At 43.0% G+C, this 16,106-nt stretch overlaps 1 long non-coding RNA gene across 1 annotated transcript; it reads left to right on the top strand.

Moving 5' to 3' along the window:
• Nucleotides 1–73: 73 nt before the first annotated feature.
• On the top strand, nucleotides 74–7,915 carry LOC119019949. Its single transcript, XR_005075198.1, has 3 exons — nucleotides 74–338; nucleotides 439–559; nucleotides 7,802–7,915. It is a non-coding gene; the product is annotated as an uncharacterized LOC119019949 (long non-coding RNA).
• Nucleotides 7,916–16,106: the final 8,191 nt, after the last annotated feature.

Genomic DNA, 16,106 nt, shown 5'->3' with positions numbered 1-16,106 from the left:
ATGATAGCCAGGTTGGTCCTGGTAACGGACTGTGAGAGTTTATCTGATAGTGATTTCAGCTGAGGCTCACCTCACATTAACATACTTCTCTGTCCAAAACAATAACTGCTATCACTCAAATAATGATATGGTAGAACTGTGAGAGTCTTGTGAGCACTTTGTGAAGTTTTTGTTTGCGTGTGGTCAAAAATGTGTCTTGTGGAGCAGTTTAGAGAAGTGGATGCCTCTGGATACTTTTCCTTTCAGTTTAATGGGACTTAATGCTGCAGTTGGTCGGTGTTCCTGTCAGTTCAACTATTCATTTTTTTCATAACTGAATAAACAAGCTGTTCTCAGGGGTAAATAAATTCCCCTGAACACTTTTTAAAGATAGTGAGTAAAACAGTATGAAACCATTCATCAATCCATCATCTGTAACCACTTTATGCCTTTTTTAAGGGGTCCGGGGTTTTTTGCTGGAGCCAATTCCAGCTGTTTCTGTGCGAGGGCAGGGTACGTCCTGGACAAGTCGGCAGCTCATGGCAGGGCCCTTCACTGATGGCAGAGGCCGTCATGCAAGGTACCTACCACACCTTAGGAGCAGGTTCAGTATCTTGCTCAAGGACACCTCAACGTGCAGCTCAGCTCAGCCCAGCTTGAACCAGTGATCTCCTGATCACTAGCCGACCTGCTCTACCCACTGAGCTACAGCCGTTCCCCATATGAAACCATGTTTTAGTTTAAGGTCACTTTGATTATTTTGTTTATCAGTCAAGAGTCTTTGTCTATTCAGTTTAACAACAAAAAAACAATGAAGATCTTTCTCTTCTGATTACAATGTCTTCCCCAAAGTGACAAAGTGCACCTTTAAGCCCAATGTTAAAATTAAATCTGTCCTAAGGCTTATGTTAACTGTGGGCTGGAAGCCTACAGAAGCATTCAAAAAGTCTGAAGACTTCCATAAACAGTCTGCCATAAATCAGCAACTATTGTACTGTTTGTACTTCCAGTAAAAATAAAAACAGCATATTTTGTCCACAAGGTCGAGGACACACACTCAGGGGGCTAATCATTGGTCGCTGGTACAGGTCCAGGGGATCTTTTTGCATTTCACTTTCTGTCTCTACTCCCATTTCCTGTCTTTTTCTCTGCTGCTTCTTTCAATCAAATACGTAAAATGATCTCCCCCCCGAAAAGGACACACACTCATTGACTTGAATTTCCTTCCTGTTTTTCCATTTTCACAACACTCCCTGAAGCTGTTCATAGTCTACCTGCGATGGGTGTTTCTGTTGCTTCTAGTTACAAGGTTTCCTTTACCGTACCGTCCACTTCATTGGCCTCATACAACCTTGAACCAAGTAAGCTGGAAGTCTTGTGCTAATGAGCCTTCATAGCATTTGCATCCCTGGTATTTCACTGATGGGGTTAATTTTACACTTGAGTCAGAGCAATTTATGACAGAATCCTCTGTCAAGTATGACCTCATTACAATTATGTTTTCCTTTCTATTTTATTTTTCCTTTCACTTTTATTAACCAAGAAATCCTCCTTAAATTAAGACCTATTTTAGAAAACAGATGTGACCAAGAAGCGGCACAGAATCACAAAATGCAACATATAAAAAATAATCTACAAAAATTAACAATAAATCCCAAGAACAGATATAGTGGCTGTTCAAGAAAATAAAACACATACCCTCTTAACCACATTCCTAGTAAAATCACGATTCAAAATCACCAACAGACATAACTGTGCCTAATTCTGTTGCATGTACCATTAAACTATCACATTAATAGTTAACAACAACCTCTACCTCAGGCATTTTGAATGCAAAAATTAACTGTGGTTCTAATTTGAACAGCAGATGGCGACAGAGACCAGCTGAGATACACACCGCTTCACTTTCATGAAAAAAACTGCATGACAGGCTCCATTATCCTACCACCTCAGTCCGCTATGGTTTTAGCAATTCAGCATTCTGGAGACTTTCACTGTAGATTCATTCTTATTTTTTAAAACATACATCAATTTGCATTGGAGTCTACCAGCTGTTGGCAGAAGCCCCCCGCAGAAAGTCTGACATTTATTAAAGAAAATGGGGCTGATCTAATAATTTAAAAGGGCAATCACTGACCAACTCTTAAAAATAAGTCAATTTGTTTCATCTTCAACCGGAAACGAGCCGCTGGAAGTGACACACAGCTAAGGGTCTTGACACCGAAATGGCTGTGGCGCTTTATTTTTAGACGTTGGCCTCTTGAGAAATTTACAAAGGACCAGAGCTAACCCCTAGGTGCTGCAGTGGCAGCTCTGTGCCGTGCATTTTAAACAGGGAGGGGAGGAGGGGGTGGAGGGGAAAGGGAACAACAGAGCAAGGGAAAAGAAGTTTGTCAGAGTTCATTAAGTATCAAGGGAACATCGCTGGAACTGGCAGCGTAAGCCGCGCCGGGGCCCTAGTGCCATTAATCACGACTGACAAGAAACCAGGGGCCGAGGGAGGAGGTGGTGGGGGTGGAGGGGAGGGGAGGCAGGCCAGCTCTGCCAGAGTCTCTGGTACTGATTATAGAAAGGGGTCCAGGCAGTCCGGGCCAGGGGTGTTGAAGGTAAAACACACCACAGTCAAGGCTATAAAGTTCAGGTACCTTCACACAGATCACACTCACATGATCAGATAGACTGGAGACGCGTAACTCCAGGCTTTGAACACATGACAGGGTAATTGTAGAAAGAGTGAAATATTTAGGTTCGAGAGGAGAAGTGTAGCGCAGTGTGGTTGGATCTCTCCCTTTGTGTATTCCACCCTCTCCCCCCTCATTTATATGAGCTGAGCCTCTGGCTTAATAGCATGCAGGAGGAAGAGAGTGGAAGTGCAGCAGTAACAGAGTGTCGGCCATATATCTCTGTCGGCCTGCCTTATTTTCTCTCCGCACCCCAAGAAATTTCGTGGTAGCTGGCCACACTGCTGCCACCCTGGAAGAAGAAATAAATGGGAGAGAGAGAGAGAGGGGAGAGAAGAAAGAGGAGAGCTCGTGACTCGTGAAGATGGAGGCCTCTGTTAAGTGCTGTGCTTGAAAGCCCGTCCGGCCTCATTAGCTGTCAGTTGTAACAATACTGAGCTGGCAGCGAAGACTGCTCCCAGTCTCGGTGCCATAAATCACAGGCTGACAGGGCCCTGACAGGGCTGGGAACCAACACACATGCAAGACTCGCTTGCTTTCTGTTCCCTTTTCTTTCTCTTCTCTCCCTCTTTTTCCACTGCTCACTCTTTTTTCTGTCTTTATCTTCCATTCCCTCTTTCTCTCTCTCTCTCTCTCTCTGTCAGTACGAGTCCCCTCCCTTCCCTCTCCCTGTCTTTCCTTTATCTGTCTCTCTCCCTCTCTTTCACACACACTTATTACACATCGCAGCATGTCAGCAGACACATGTGCTCACACACTTGCCTTTTGCAGCACTTTTTTGGGGGGGGCCACCCTCTGCATAAGTGTGTTTGACAGACCGGGTTTGGAAAAGTCTGTAAGTTTTTGATGGATGATATGTGTTCACAGGCTCTCTGTGTGCATGCATGTTTGTAGTTTGTGCTTCCTTCTTATTCTTGGTTTGTCCAACAGTTCCATCGCATGCATGGCCACAGTAACACCCTCTATATGTATGATCATGGAGGAATAGAAAAGTATTCTGTTTTCAAATGATTAGTGGGTGAAAGCCTGATAAAAGCTTGAAACTGTAAAAAACTGGATGGGTAGTAAATATTGTTTCCACATCAGCTCCAATGATACAGTGGTGAAACTGAGCCTTTCTCTCATGTTGGAGAAATATTCCAAATTTTGGAAATTCCACTTATTCACTCTTTTTGCCAACAGTAAGAAATGAAGATTGATACCAGGCATATATTTCCAAATAAGCACATGTGACCTGAGCCTGCAGACAGTTAGCTTAGCTTAGCTTAGCTTGGTTTCTGACTTGTACCTTAAGATAAAGTAAAACCTGTCATCAACTCCTTTCTTCAGCACGTCCAACAATTTGACAGATAAGAAACATTTTATAGGATAGTAAAATTCAGTTTTGCATAACCAAACATGTGCATTTGTCCAAAAATGTCAGGCCTTTCCTTTAAGAAGTTTGCTGTAGCTTCACTTTCTTCATCTAAATGGAATCAGTCGATCTCAGGTGCGTACAATTCAAGACTAAGACTGCAAAGTAGCAGATGAAAAAAAGTCTCTTTAAGCCCTGTCCAAACCCGGACATCAGAGAGCTGACCCCCACTTCAGGTCACAGGAGGACACCGTTTACTGCTGTCACATTATGGAGCTACTGGCATGCAAAGTCTCTCAGTGGAGCTTTAAGTGTAAATGTATGAGCGTATTTGCATGTGGAGGATGTTATGGTCTGCTTGCATCCACGAGGCCGAGCAGGAGCCGCCGCAGCCGCCCTGCCCACGTCCATTACGGTGACGCGTGATGATGTGTGTGACACGCCTGGAGAGGAAGGAAGTTGAAGAAAGCAGGGCTGTGGGTCATTAATCACTGTCGCTGACACATGAACACACACACCCACACGTATATGTTTCCACACACACATGCAGCTATGTGCCTCGGTGCTGAGCTTGCAGCTGGAATAAACCAAACTGAACATGTATACACACATTCACTGGATATATACAGTACGTGTGTGTGTGTGTGTGTGTGTGTGTGCATATACATACACGGAGAATGAGATCACAGCTGGGCTATATACCTCACATTTGTTTGGACTCCAAGCTCCCCCTCCAGAGCTGCATGCCAGTACCCAAACCCAACAGGACTGAGCTGGATCTGGCAGACTCAGGGTCAGCTGGGGTTGGATTTTGCACTTAATTGTTCCGCCCTGAGCAAGGCTTAGGTGCATAACTGTTGGTGACAGTCGTTGGCAATTTCATATCAATTTTGTAAGACATTTTTGGTTTTACTGATGTTCCAACTAAAAGCTATCTACAGCTTGGCTCCGATTTCAGCCAAAAGTTGTTGAAACCAGGATTGGGTAAAAATTGCAAAAGCTCTCCTTCCAAGCGACTTCTTAATCTTACAACCCTCTCTCTGATGTGTCGTTCGTCAAAATGTCTCTTAATCCAGGAATGTGAAAGAACTTTTGAACGGCACAAAACATTTTTGTTTCCACCTAAAAGATACTGAGGTCAGATGCTGTTGCGAATCCAGGGATGATGTGTAGTTCTTATAAACAAAAACTCATGTTTAAACCCGCTTAAGCTTATTTTTAAGGCAACACTGACATGTTTTGTTTTTTAAAGGTCCATTATGGAGTATACATCCACACATTACTCCTGACAGCAACCAACTGAATATCCCTCATCCAACACATTTGCACTCCCAACTCGCCAAATATGGCAGCTTGATTTATAGCCCTATGCTTGAAAGTAAGATGCCTTTCCTACCCTCAGTTTCAGGTGCGCAGGGTTCCCCGGTGAAGTTGAAGCAATAATAAATATGCGATGTATGGTTACACTTTCAAAATACAACTTTCTCAAAACAAAAATATTGGCGGTGTTATAGTTGCTAGTATGAAATTTGCCTGGATAGTGATAATGGTCATGTGGTGGTTTATTCACAGGCAAACTGAACTGCAGATTTCCTCCCACTTGACAACTTGACTGCTAAAATTTCCCTCTGCTGCTACATCAACAACACTTGCCTGCTCTGTTTTAGTGAGACCACCAGATAGATACTGTCGAAGGACGGCAAAATATGTCAAGCTCATCCTTAAAATACTGGCTGGCCAAAATTGCTGTGCCTAAGCCTTCCACAGTAACGAAAACGATTCAGCGATTCAGTTTCTGCCAGTAGATTCCCCTGAATCCTGAAACACAAAAGCCACATCAGCATTCATTTGGAGTCAGTTTTTGGTCCCCTGATGAAATCATCAGTCCATCACTGTTCTGGTCTCCACCAACACCTGAGTGAAGTGTCTTGCTCTTTAGCTGCTAAATGCTCCACGATGTTCACCAGCTAGTTGTTAATTCTTCGCTGTTGGATGCTTTTTTCAATGAGAGCAGCTGCCTGCTTTAAATTATCTTAAAGTGGAAAACCAAAGCGATGAGGTGCCATTTGCTGTAAAACTTCTCAGAGCCAGGCGGAATTGCAGAGTCGACTGATACTTCTCTGTGGGTTTGTCACTCGCGTGACCTGTTTCACATTACACACGATAGTTTGCTTCGTTTTTGTCATAAAAACACCAATTAAAGCAACAATGAGAAATCAAACCAATCTGTTGTATGCACTTGGCTCAAGCTGGTGCCAAACAGGGATGACATGACACCAATAAGTCATGATTTAACTTTAGTGGCTTTGACGCCACCTCTCAGTCACCTCTCCTCTCATCTGCTTTTCTCCCTATCATCTGTTACTGTAAACGGTGGAGACTTGAGGTTGTCCTGCTCTTCGCGCTGCTGCAGAGTCCCAGAGGAGGTCCAAGCACAAAGTTACACAACTTGCCCCTCTCTGCAGCGCCACATTAATCTTCTCCTGGTTGCAAAAAAATCTCTACTTTAATGTCTTCCTCATGGGTGTCCGCCTGCTGTTGCTTCACATGGACATTTTTTCAGAGGACGCGCGTGTGTTTGTGATTATGTGCATGCATGTGTGGGTGGACAGGGAAATTGGTCCAGTGAATGTGCCCGGGTCTGCTCAGGCCAAGCGATGCCGCAGTGTACGTACAGTGCTGTGCTGTGCTGAGCTGTGGGGGTGTGGGAAAGCGATCAGAGTGGACTTCAGAGGGAACTGAGGAAGAATGAGGAAATTGCAGACAGATAGGCCTAATGGTTGCGCTGAGGGAAGAGGTTGAAGGGCCAACAGCTGCTAGCCATCCATCTGGACCAGCACGGAGAGCTGGACTGGACCGCTTCTAAGTGACGTGTTCGCTTTCTAGAGAAGAGAGCACTGGGAGTTTCCATCAGCGTGGGGTCACTAACTAGCTACGATAAATTCATTTGTTTGTTTTAAAATCCCTTGAAGGGCCAGTTTATTCAGATGCAATAAAATGGAACGTCAGTTATGGCTGTGGAGAATGTGGACTAAGAACATGATCTGTGTTTGATGGAGTGTGATTTAAATTTTTGGAACCGTTTATTGAAAAGGCAAGCGACACAAATTCCGCTCAGATAACAGATTTTCGGCTGTAAAAAGTGAGGAGGAGCTGATAATATTAATTTGCAGTGATCGTTCAGACAGTCTGAGGTTCAGTGGTGATCTTCTGTTTGTCTGTGGTTCTCTTTTATTCCAAGAAGGGATGAATTCCCAGAAAACTGATTTCGCTGTGAAAAATCAATCAATAATGTGTCATTTTTTTTCTTTTCTTTTCTTTTTTTTTTACCCAGAATATTTTAGCACAAGAGTTTGGAAAAGCAAATGTTCTGCCAAGGGAACGGTTGTGCCTTGGCAGAGTTATGCGCTCTACTGAGTGCCATTGTAGTTAGCACTATACTAATGACAAACAAGCACTTATACTCTAACCTCAGCAAAAGTTCCTTCACTTACACAAAGCGTTTTGTTGACTTTTTCTTCCCTGTGAGTCTTTATGCTAAGCTAAGCTTAGCAGATTCCAGTTGATAAAGTTTGAGCAGGGCTGCCCGTGGCAGTATGAGGCCAGGGGTCAGAAACCTTTAATATCAAACAGCCTATCTTGCTGCAAGTCCATATTAATTTCGAGGTAATGCCCTTGTTCTTCTTTTCTTTCCTCAACCACTTACAGAATATGATGAATGTAAGAATTACTCTGGGCCTACAGCGGTGTGTATATAAATAATCATCATCATTCAATTTCATGTCAGTTTTTGTCAAAGTCACAGGGAGCTGCTGCAGAGGTGCAAAACAGCCACATCTCGGCCCAGAGCTGCAGGATGCTGAGGCTGATGCCCAGAGTGCATCCATAGGGGCGCCACAAGTGAGGGAAGAACATCAAAATGATTAACTTTTTTATGTCATATATAATAACATATGATAACAATAATGTTGCTATTATTGGCTGGGTTTCACCTTTAGCAGCTTTATTCATTAACATAACGTAACACCTGGTTGTCACAGTTATTCCTCTCTTCAGATGCATTTTGAAACATTTTGTTCCCACACCTGCAGATCCTCGGCCACTTGCTGACGCCTCCACCTCAGCACCTAGTTTAGAATGCAAGGGGCACTGGCTAAAATCTTGCCCAAGGCACCAAGTTGTACTTTACACTACATTAGTGAGTATAAGAGAATATTATGAAACCATAAAAGTCCAACAAACAAACAAAACTCTGTTTCTGTGTCTCTTCTACCTCTCGTCTAGAAAGCAAATACGTGTATTTCTCAAAATACCAAACTGTTTATTTAAAACCTATCCAAAGCGATGCTGTTTATGCAATTCCTGTCTTAAAATGTGTTTATATTTTCAAGCTTTTGCATTTTATTTATAGTAATGGCTGAAAAATGGTGGGAAAAGGGGGCGAGATAAGGATGACATTTAGCAAATGGCCTGGGCTGCGGCATTAAAGGGATATTCCGGTGTAAATTGAATCCATGGTCTAACACACCGTGTAAGACCCCCCCTCGAGAGATCAAGTTTTCCAAGTGCTAGCTTATGTAGTTTTAGCAACCTCAGAAAAGACCGCACGATAACAATACTCTGCAGTCTATGCCTCCAACAAGATACTGCCATCAAAAAACCACTCATAGCCACAAATAATGCTCAAAACAACACCAAACTTCAGCAACTGTACAAATAGGGTCCCAGCACATGGGGGGTGGTTATACTCGGTGTCAGGGTGTGTTAGACCATGGATAAACTTACACCAGAATATCCCTTTTAAGACTAGAGACATACCTTACTACACTGCACCTGGTGAGCTACCCGGGTGTTTGTGTAATAAATTCTTACACGTGGCTTAAAAAGTGTTTAGGAAACATTATCTGGCCCACAGGTGACATAAACATCAGTTACAGTTGAGCAGTGGGAGAAATATTGTTCATTCTGTTGCAGTCTCATCTGGAGGGATACTGGCAAGTGACAGATGAAAGCCAAAGCACCTCTGGACAGCTGTTTGATTCATTCTGGATGGGACATCGATCCTGCTGTTGATGTTCAATCATGGAGCCGTAAAAAAACAAAACAAAACAAGGGCTCCGCTCACCTTCTCTGGTTTGTGTAGCTGATTTGTCAGAGTGGAGGGTTTAAAGCCGATGAGGAAAATTCACTCTCCTCTGTTGCCAGATGCCTCCTCGACTCCCCTGGTCATGTGGACCAACATGCTCCTCCCCCCCCCGAGCATGTGCACACAGACCCCCTTGGTTTAGCATGAACACACACATATACTCGCACAAGAAGGCGTCCACACACATTCATACAATTAGCATGAATGAGGGCACACACAAACACGCACACACACCCCTAGGTACACACACACACACACACACACACACACACACACAAACTTTCTCTCACACACACATACACCCTCTAACCTCACTATGGTCTCACACAGCAGGCCTGCCATAAATCAATGGGCAGGATCGTGTCTGCCAGTTAGACTAAACAAGAGCATTTGTGAGGATTTGCTCTCACCCATTAATCATCTTGACAGCTTGAAAAACACATTTCCCCTTTAATGACTGTATTTGGATAATCAGCTCTGTTTCCCTTCCCGCCCTCTCCCTGGCTCTCCGGCTTATCCCCTCCCCATTTTCTTTTTTTTTTTTTCTTTTTTTTTTTTCTTTTTCCCCCCCGAGCGCCATCACAGGCATGCAAGTAACTCACTGCAAGGTGGAGGAGGGACTGTGGAGGTGAGGGAGGGGTCTGTCAACATCAGAAAAAAAAAAAAAAAAAAATGAAAATAATCATGCCGCCTGTGGAAAAAGTTTTTTTTCACCCTCGCTCTACAAACCGCAAGGCCTCTGCTAATATAAACTGGTGTATGTGAGCGCACACTCTCACTGACAGCCCTGCTAAATTCAACACAGAGAGCTCATGGACGCTGTAGAACCGCTAACATGAACCATGAAGGTCTTAATGTGTAAAGTATGTCAGGAGCATAGAAAAATAAACCGACCCTGCGACGTGAAAATGGGATGCAAAATACGCGTGGTGAGATTCGTTGGTTTGAGCTCATACATGTTGCAATCTACAGAAAGTATAAGCAAAAACAAAAAGTGAGTTTATTCTTTATAAATATCAAAGCAGATTATAACAACTCCAAACCCTTATAACACTGTACTTTGCAGAATGGTTTTGGTCTAATTTGTTGTTGTCTGTCTGTTCATCTGGAGGACAGACAGCTCATTACATTCAGTGCGAAGGAATCAGGCCACTGTGTCACACTGGACCAACAGCGTCCAGGGACTCTGGGACTGTCAGCGCAGCACCTCAGGGAGACAAGGGGAGTCGAGCAGAAAGAGAAGGAGAAAGTCTCCTCACTTTAAAGAGCTTTTCTTTGAGATCTGGCTTAGCAATTGGAAAGGATGACAAAACTATTTTGGTATTGTGCACGTGTCAATTTATCTCCGTGTTTTTTTTTCCGCTGAAAACATCATCTGTGTCCCGGCCACATATTTGCACTTGAACACATTGCTATATATAAAAAAAGAGTATCCAGAAATTATGGATACTACAGCAACAGGCTCAAGGTGATTCTTGATCCTTTTTCTGTTTCTCCCCTCGTGTACCTGATAAGCTTTACAGCCAATCACAGTGATTTCTTTCACCGACGGGGTCTGCCCCTACTTCAAGATCAGCAGTCTGTCGAAAAGCCGCAACAAGGGCCGACTTTCTCCAATGGTGCAGGTGTCAGGGCCCTAGGATGCAACCAAATCAGTAATACACTAGTAATACATCAGTAATACTATTAAGTAAGAAATTGATCAATCAGTGTTGTCTATCGCAGATATGATGAACTGTAAAGTTGGCAGAGTAATCACAACATATTTACTGTCAAACTGATCGATATTAAACCAGGAATAAAAGGGATACCCTCGTTTAAATAGCCATTATTTTGGACACATCCAGTTATTCATGGTACTAATGCTCCGTTACACAGGCTAAGAAACACAGACCACATGTACTAATGGGTGAATGTGTAACGTATACAGATTTGTAATGTATACAGGAAGCATGCGTATGGGCCGGGCTGCTAGAATGTGTTGACAAGTGCAATAATGTATCTGCTTAAACAGTCGTGAGGCAGCGATGTCTGAATAGCACGCGGCTGAGTGATGGTGGCTCGCAGACACTCCGAGCTCTGTTCGGTCGCGGCAGCTGAAGTCACACTCAGCTGTCACTCAGCTACCAAACATCTCATGTGTGTTCAGTGACCGAAGTGAGACACCGATTTCTTAATGCTTGGCGAGGACTTGGATTCACATTACTACATTAGTCACTACATGGCCAGTTTTGGGGTACAATTTATTCCAGTTCACCTAATCGGCGTGTTAGCTCTTGCTTTTGCACGCTTATTTCTAACTTTGGACCTTTGTTGTTTTTAATCCCCCTCCTCATGTATCTTCCTTGTTTCTCTTCATTGTTTATTATCCAGAAGGTGTAGTTTTCAAAAAGGTGCAATCTGCCTTAATGTAGCTGCAACAACCCTGCTAGAAAAGTTAAGCATCTAATGTAGGTATAAACTGTGTATCCTGGCCTGCAGTGCTCTGGATACGATGAGTGTAATCATCATAATGGCAGCCTCTGAGTTTGGATGCACTTACAGAGGAGACATAAAACAGACATAAGGCCTGTGACGCTTTAAGTGAGCACATTATGACCGCATGCCGTCCCGAAGTCGAAGAGGGAACCAAGTTGTCAATCAGAGCATGAATCAGGACCGTCAGAGCTGCCCCTCGCTCCCCGCCAAGGCACGTTCACCGCCGAACGCTCGTGACATCTCCTCCGATCTCCCAGCACGGCAGCAAATAGAATCCAGCTGGACACGCGGTCCAAGTGCTATTAGCAGTGCACCGTACTGTAATTGAAACGTTCATTTCTCCACTGGTGGTTATGGAGGGTATGTCTATTAACGGTGCTCACTCACACCACTGGAACTCTGAGGAGACCGCAGCAGCTCCGGGCAGCTTTCCACGTCCAGGCCAAGTGAGGTTTGCCAAGGTCAGGGCTTGCTGGAAATTAAATCAAAAGCACTATTTCTCTGTCTGAGACTTCAGCAGAGCTGACAGACACTCTTACTAATCAATAAATGAATCAACCCAAAAGCAGGAATTATACAACCAGTAGTTTTAGGCAGACTGAATTTAAGTTATACTTCAAATATTATTCAGCCTATTATAACTGTTGAATGATTGAGATAGTTTCACTGATTCACAGCACAAAATACATATGAAATATCGAAATGATTTTGAGGATCAGTACCAATGAGTTTTCAAGAACTGTCATTAAGAATATGCTCAAGGTCTGATAAAAAAAAGAGAGGCAATCAGACAAAGTACCTGGTGTTCCAGCAACTTAAAGGTCCAGTGTGCAGGATTTAGCGGGTGTACAAGGCAGAAATGGGATATAATAAACACGGTTATGTTTCCATCGGTGTATAACCACCTCGAAAAAAAAAAGAGTTGTTGTGTTTATCACCTTAGAAGTAACCTTTAATGTCTAAAGGTGAAGTGGGTCCTTTTCAACTGACTCTATCATGTTGCCTTGCCATGTTCCTACAGTAGCCCAGTGCAGACAAACCAAACACTGACTCTAGAGTAAGCCTTTTGAGTTTTTTTTAATCGTCTCCCCTTACTTCCAGTCTTTATGCTAAGCTAAGGTGAACGGCTAATTACAGCGTATAGACAATTGATAGTGGGAAGTGCAAATGTGGGGTCTAACCCTACTTTAATTGACTGTAATAATGAGTTCAGGTACTGGGAGGAAATTGTAAAACCTTGTATATCTACCAATAGGACACTCGAACCAAAAGGCACAAAAACACAACCTATGCTACAGAGTTGCATAGTTAATTAATTCCACATTGTATAAGACAATAAAATGAGCTCATCATATTTATGTATCTGACATTTTGTTGTGCACAAATAAATTAATCTCAAACCTTATCTGAATCTGTATCCTGTATACACAGGGTCACCAATGAGTTAATCTTCCTAGCCCTGACCCCTTACAGAAAGCAGTCAACAGCATTTTGAAGTCGTGTTTTCATGTTTCTAAAAATCTCGAGAACAGTACAGTATTTTGCACTGTGGGAGGAAGTTGTTCCGACTGGCACACAACCTGCTGAACAACCTGGAAGTGTTTAATGCGGCTGTTATTGTTTTCACAGCGAGCATTACAGCAGATGTGAATGAGAGGGGAGTCGAAGCAGGCATGTAAAACAGTCAGTCACAGGGTTTATGTGGAGAAATAAAGCAGAGATTGTGTGACAGGCCCTGATGAGGGATGTGTTCACGCCATCTGGGTTGCTTTAACACTGCGGTCACTGTTGGATGCCGAAGGCTCTGTATTGTGTCCTGATGTTAAACACAGAGGTGGTAGTCATGGAGTTGAGGTTAATGTTTTGTTCTGGAGACACAGAGAGCGAGAGAGGAAGACTGAGTACCCTCCTCTCTCTCTCTGTCCTAGCTGTCAGCGGGGATGGTGAGCCGGGGTAGAGCTGGCGTCTAATTGAAGAGCAGCTCCACACCCTGTCGTCATTAATCACCAGGCCTGTCAGCCGGCTGCTCAGGACCTCACAGTGGCACTCTGCACCGTCTCAGCACTGACGCACAGAGGGGAAAATATTAGTCCCCTCCATCACCATCACTATCTCTGCTGATACTACCACCGCCATTCTTGTACCATTGCTGTTGCTACCTCCGTTACTGAACACAAACCGCCAGCCATACTCGTGCTACCTTAAAGGAATAGTCCAGCATTTTGAGGAGAATCTTTCTTTTTGACATGGGGTTGTTTTTACATATAAATTCTTGTGCGGGTTAAACAAGTTATATTTAACATATCGATTAATGAGTTTAAAGGGGCACTGTACAGTTTTCGACAAGAAATTCCAACTCAGGTTTTTTTATATGTACATTATCAATGAGGTAAAAATACAAACGTATATATATGAAAAATATATATTGTGAAAGGGAATAAACAAGCTCTTGTCAGAGGACGATAAAGTCCCAGAACACGGTTTGAAGCTAGAAAGGTGGCAGGGTCAGTACACAGTATGGAATCGTGTTCTACTTTAAGATCAGCTGATCAGTGATTAAAATTTCTTCCCCACTACTACATAGTGCACCAAGAGACTGGAAGGCAATTCTGGAGAAGTCTCATTCCTCAGTGTCAGTACTTGACAATCTGGGAATGTTACTTAACGATGGGTGGGGCCTACAACACCCAAAAGCATCTGTATTTGAAGACCTGAGAATGAGACTAAATAACCATCTTCCTCCAGAATCACCTACTGCACCTTTAAATTAGCTGGTATGGTGCCAGGCTAGCTGTTTCACCATTTCCCCAGTCTTTATGCTAGATCAAGCGAAGCTAATTATATCTTTTTATTCTGCCCATTTAATAAAAACAAAAACAAACCTAAGGAGCACCATGTAGCTTTGGATAAGAAATTTCAATCAGAGGAGAACGATCTGATTTTTGTATACCTAACTAAACCACAAAAAACAAACTCAAACAAACTTTGTTTTCATGACTGATAAACTCAATAAACAAACTGACCTTAAAGGACAAGGCATACTGTGTTACTTTGTTTACATGTGGCGGACCCTGCCACACTTCTAGCTTCAAACAGTGTTCTGGGAACCTTTTTTTCCTCTGAGAAGAGCATGTTTATTCAGTCATGGAAATAATGAGTATGTTTGATTGCCACATTAATATTGTAAATATTTAACCTCTGAGTCTGAATTTCTTCTCCAAAACTACATAGTGCCCCTTTAAGTTAAATGTCTGCTTTTGCCATGATTATAGATACTGTCATATATTTCAAGAGACTGAAAAAAAAAACACTACACAAAATCTGAATAATTTATTATGAATGGAATAGTTTTCTGTTTGTGTGAAAAAAAAAGACAGTTACAAAATGACATTGGATATGTTGTACCACTGTAAATATGCACCATTTCTAAGCGGTTTTAAAATGTTTTAAGATGGTAATATTAGCACCTTCTTGAACAGCTGATGACAGTGTTGGGGGGTTTAAGTCTCAAAAACTGTCCCCGATGTGCTTTTTTAAAAACTCTTATAGGATGATTAGAGTTTATTTTTAAAACTGGAAAGTTTTTGGACAAAATAAAACCTGTGTTGTTGTTGTTTCTGGACACACAGAGTCAGAATTCAGACTCACATGTGTCACCCTCTGTGGACAAAGGATTGAGGCTGAATACACACACACACACACACACACACACACACACACACACACACACACACACACACACACACAGCCTAACACAAGCGACATAAATGGAGTGTGTGGGTGTTGACTCAGCTGCGAGAGTGTGTGGGGGAAGAAGATAGATGGGGGAGATTGATGAGTGCCTGGATAGGGAGAATAGTGAGGCATTTGATGAACGAGTGTAAACTGGCAACAGTGGAATTAATTCCACCTCCCCGACAAGATTGAAAGTTCTCCCCTCTGCATGACCTCCAGTGTGAATCATCTTCACATTCAAGCCAATGTAACCACTTCTCTATCTACGCCTTGTAAAGCGGCGTCCCAGAATCTACATTCATACATATCAAAAGCAAGATAGCGCTCTAGATGCTTATGTGTAAGAGAGGTTCCCGCCCTTCCAACACAGCCTTCACCTGTACTTCACCAACACAACTTTAGGGGGCAACACAATCCAGTGTATCTTTTGTGCCACAACTCTGCAAGTCACAAAGAAATATGTTGCACTAAATACATATATGCAACACAGCAGTAAAACCAGAATATCCTTGGCCTATTTTGCCTAGACGACTTTGTAATCTCCATCAAAAATAGCAGCAACATAAAAGTAACTCTGTCCCGTTTGAGAGGAGTGCGCAGCTCCAGTTTCTAAAGAAAAAAAAAACAAGTGTAGTGTCCCAGAGAGCTACCCACAGCACTGATCAGGGCGCCGTGACCTTGCTGGTGCGGCAGGGGCTGGATGTGGTTTGGGAGGGTCATCCATTTTGTTAAT

This window comes from Acanthopagrus latus, chromosome 5 (genome assembly GCF_904848185.1).
Source record: "Acanthopagrus latus isolate v.2019 chromosome 5, fAcaLat1.1, whole genome shotgun sequence".
NCBI classification, from domain to species: domain Eukaryota; kingdom Metazoa; phylum Chordata; class Actinopteri; order Spariformes; family Sparidae; genus Acanthopagrus; species Acanthopagrus latus.
This window is presented reverse-complemented; position numbering and strand designations above follow the sequence as displayed.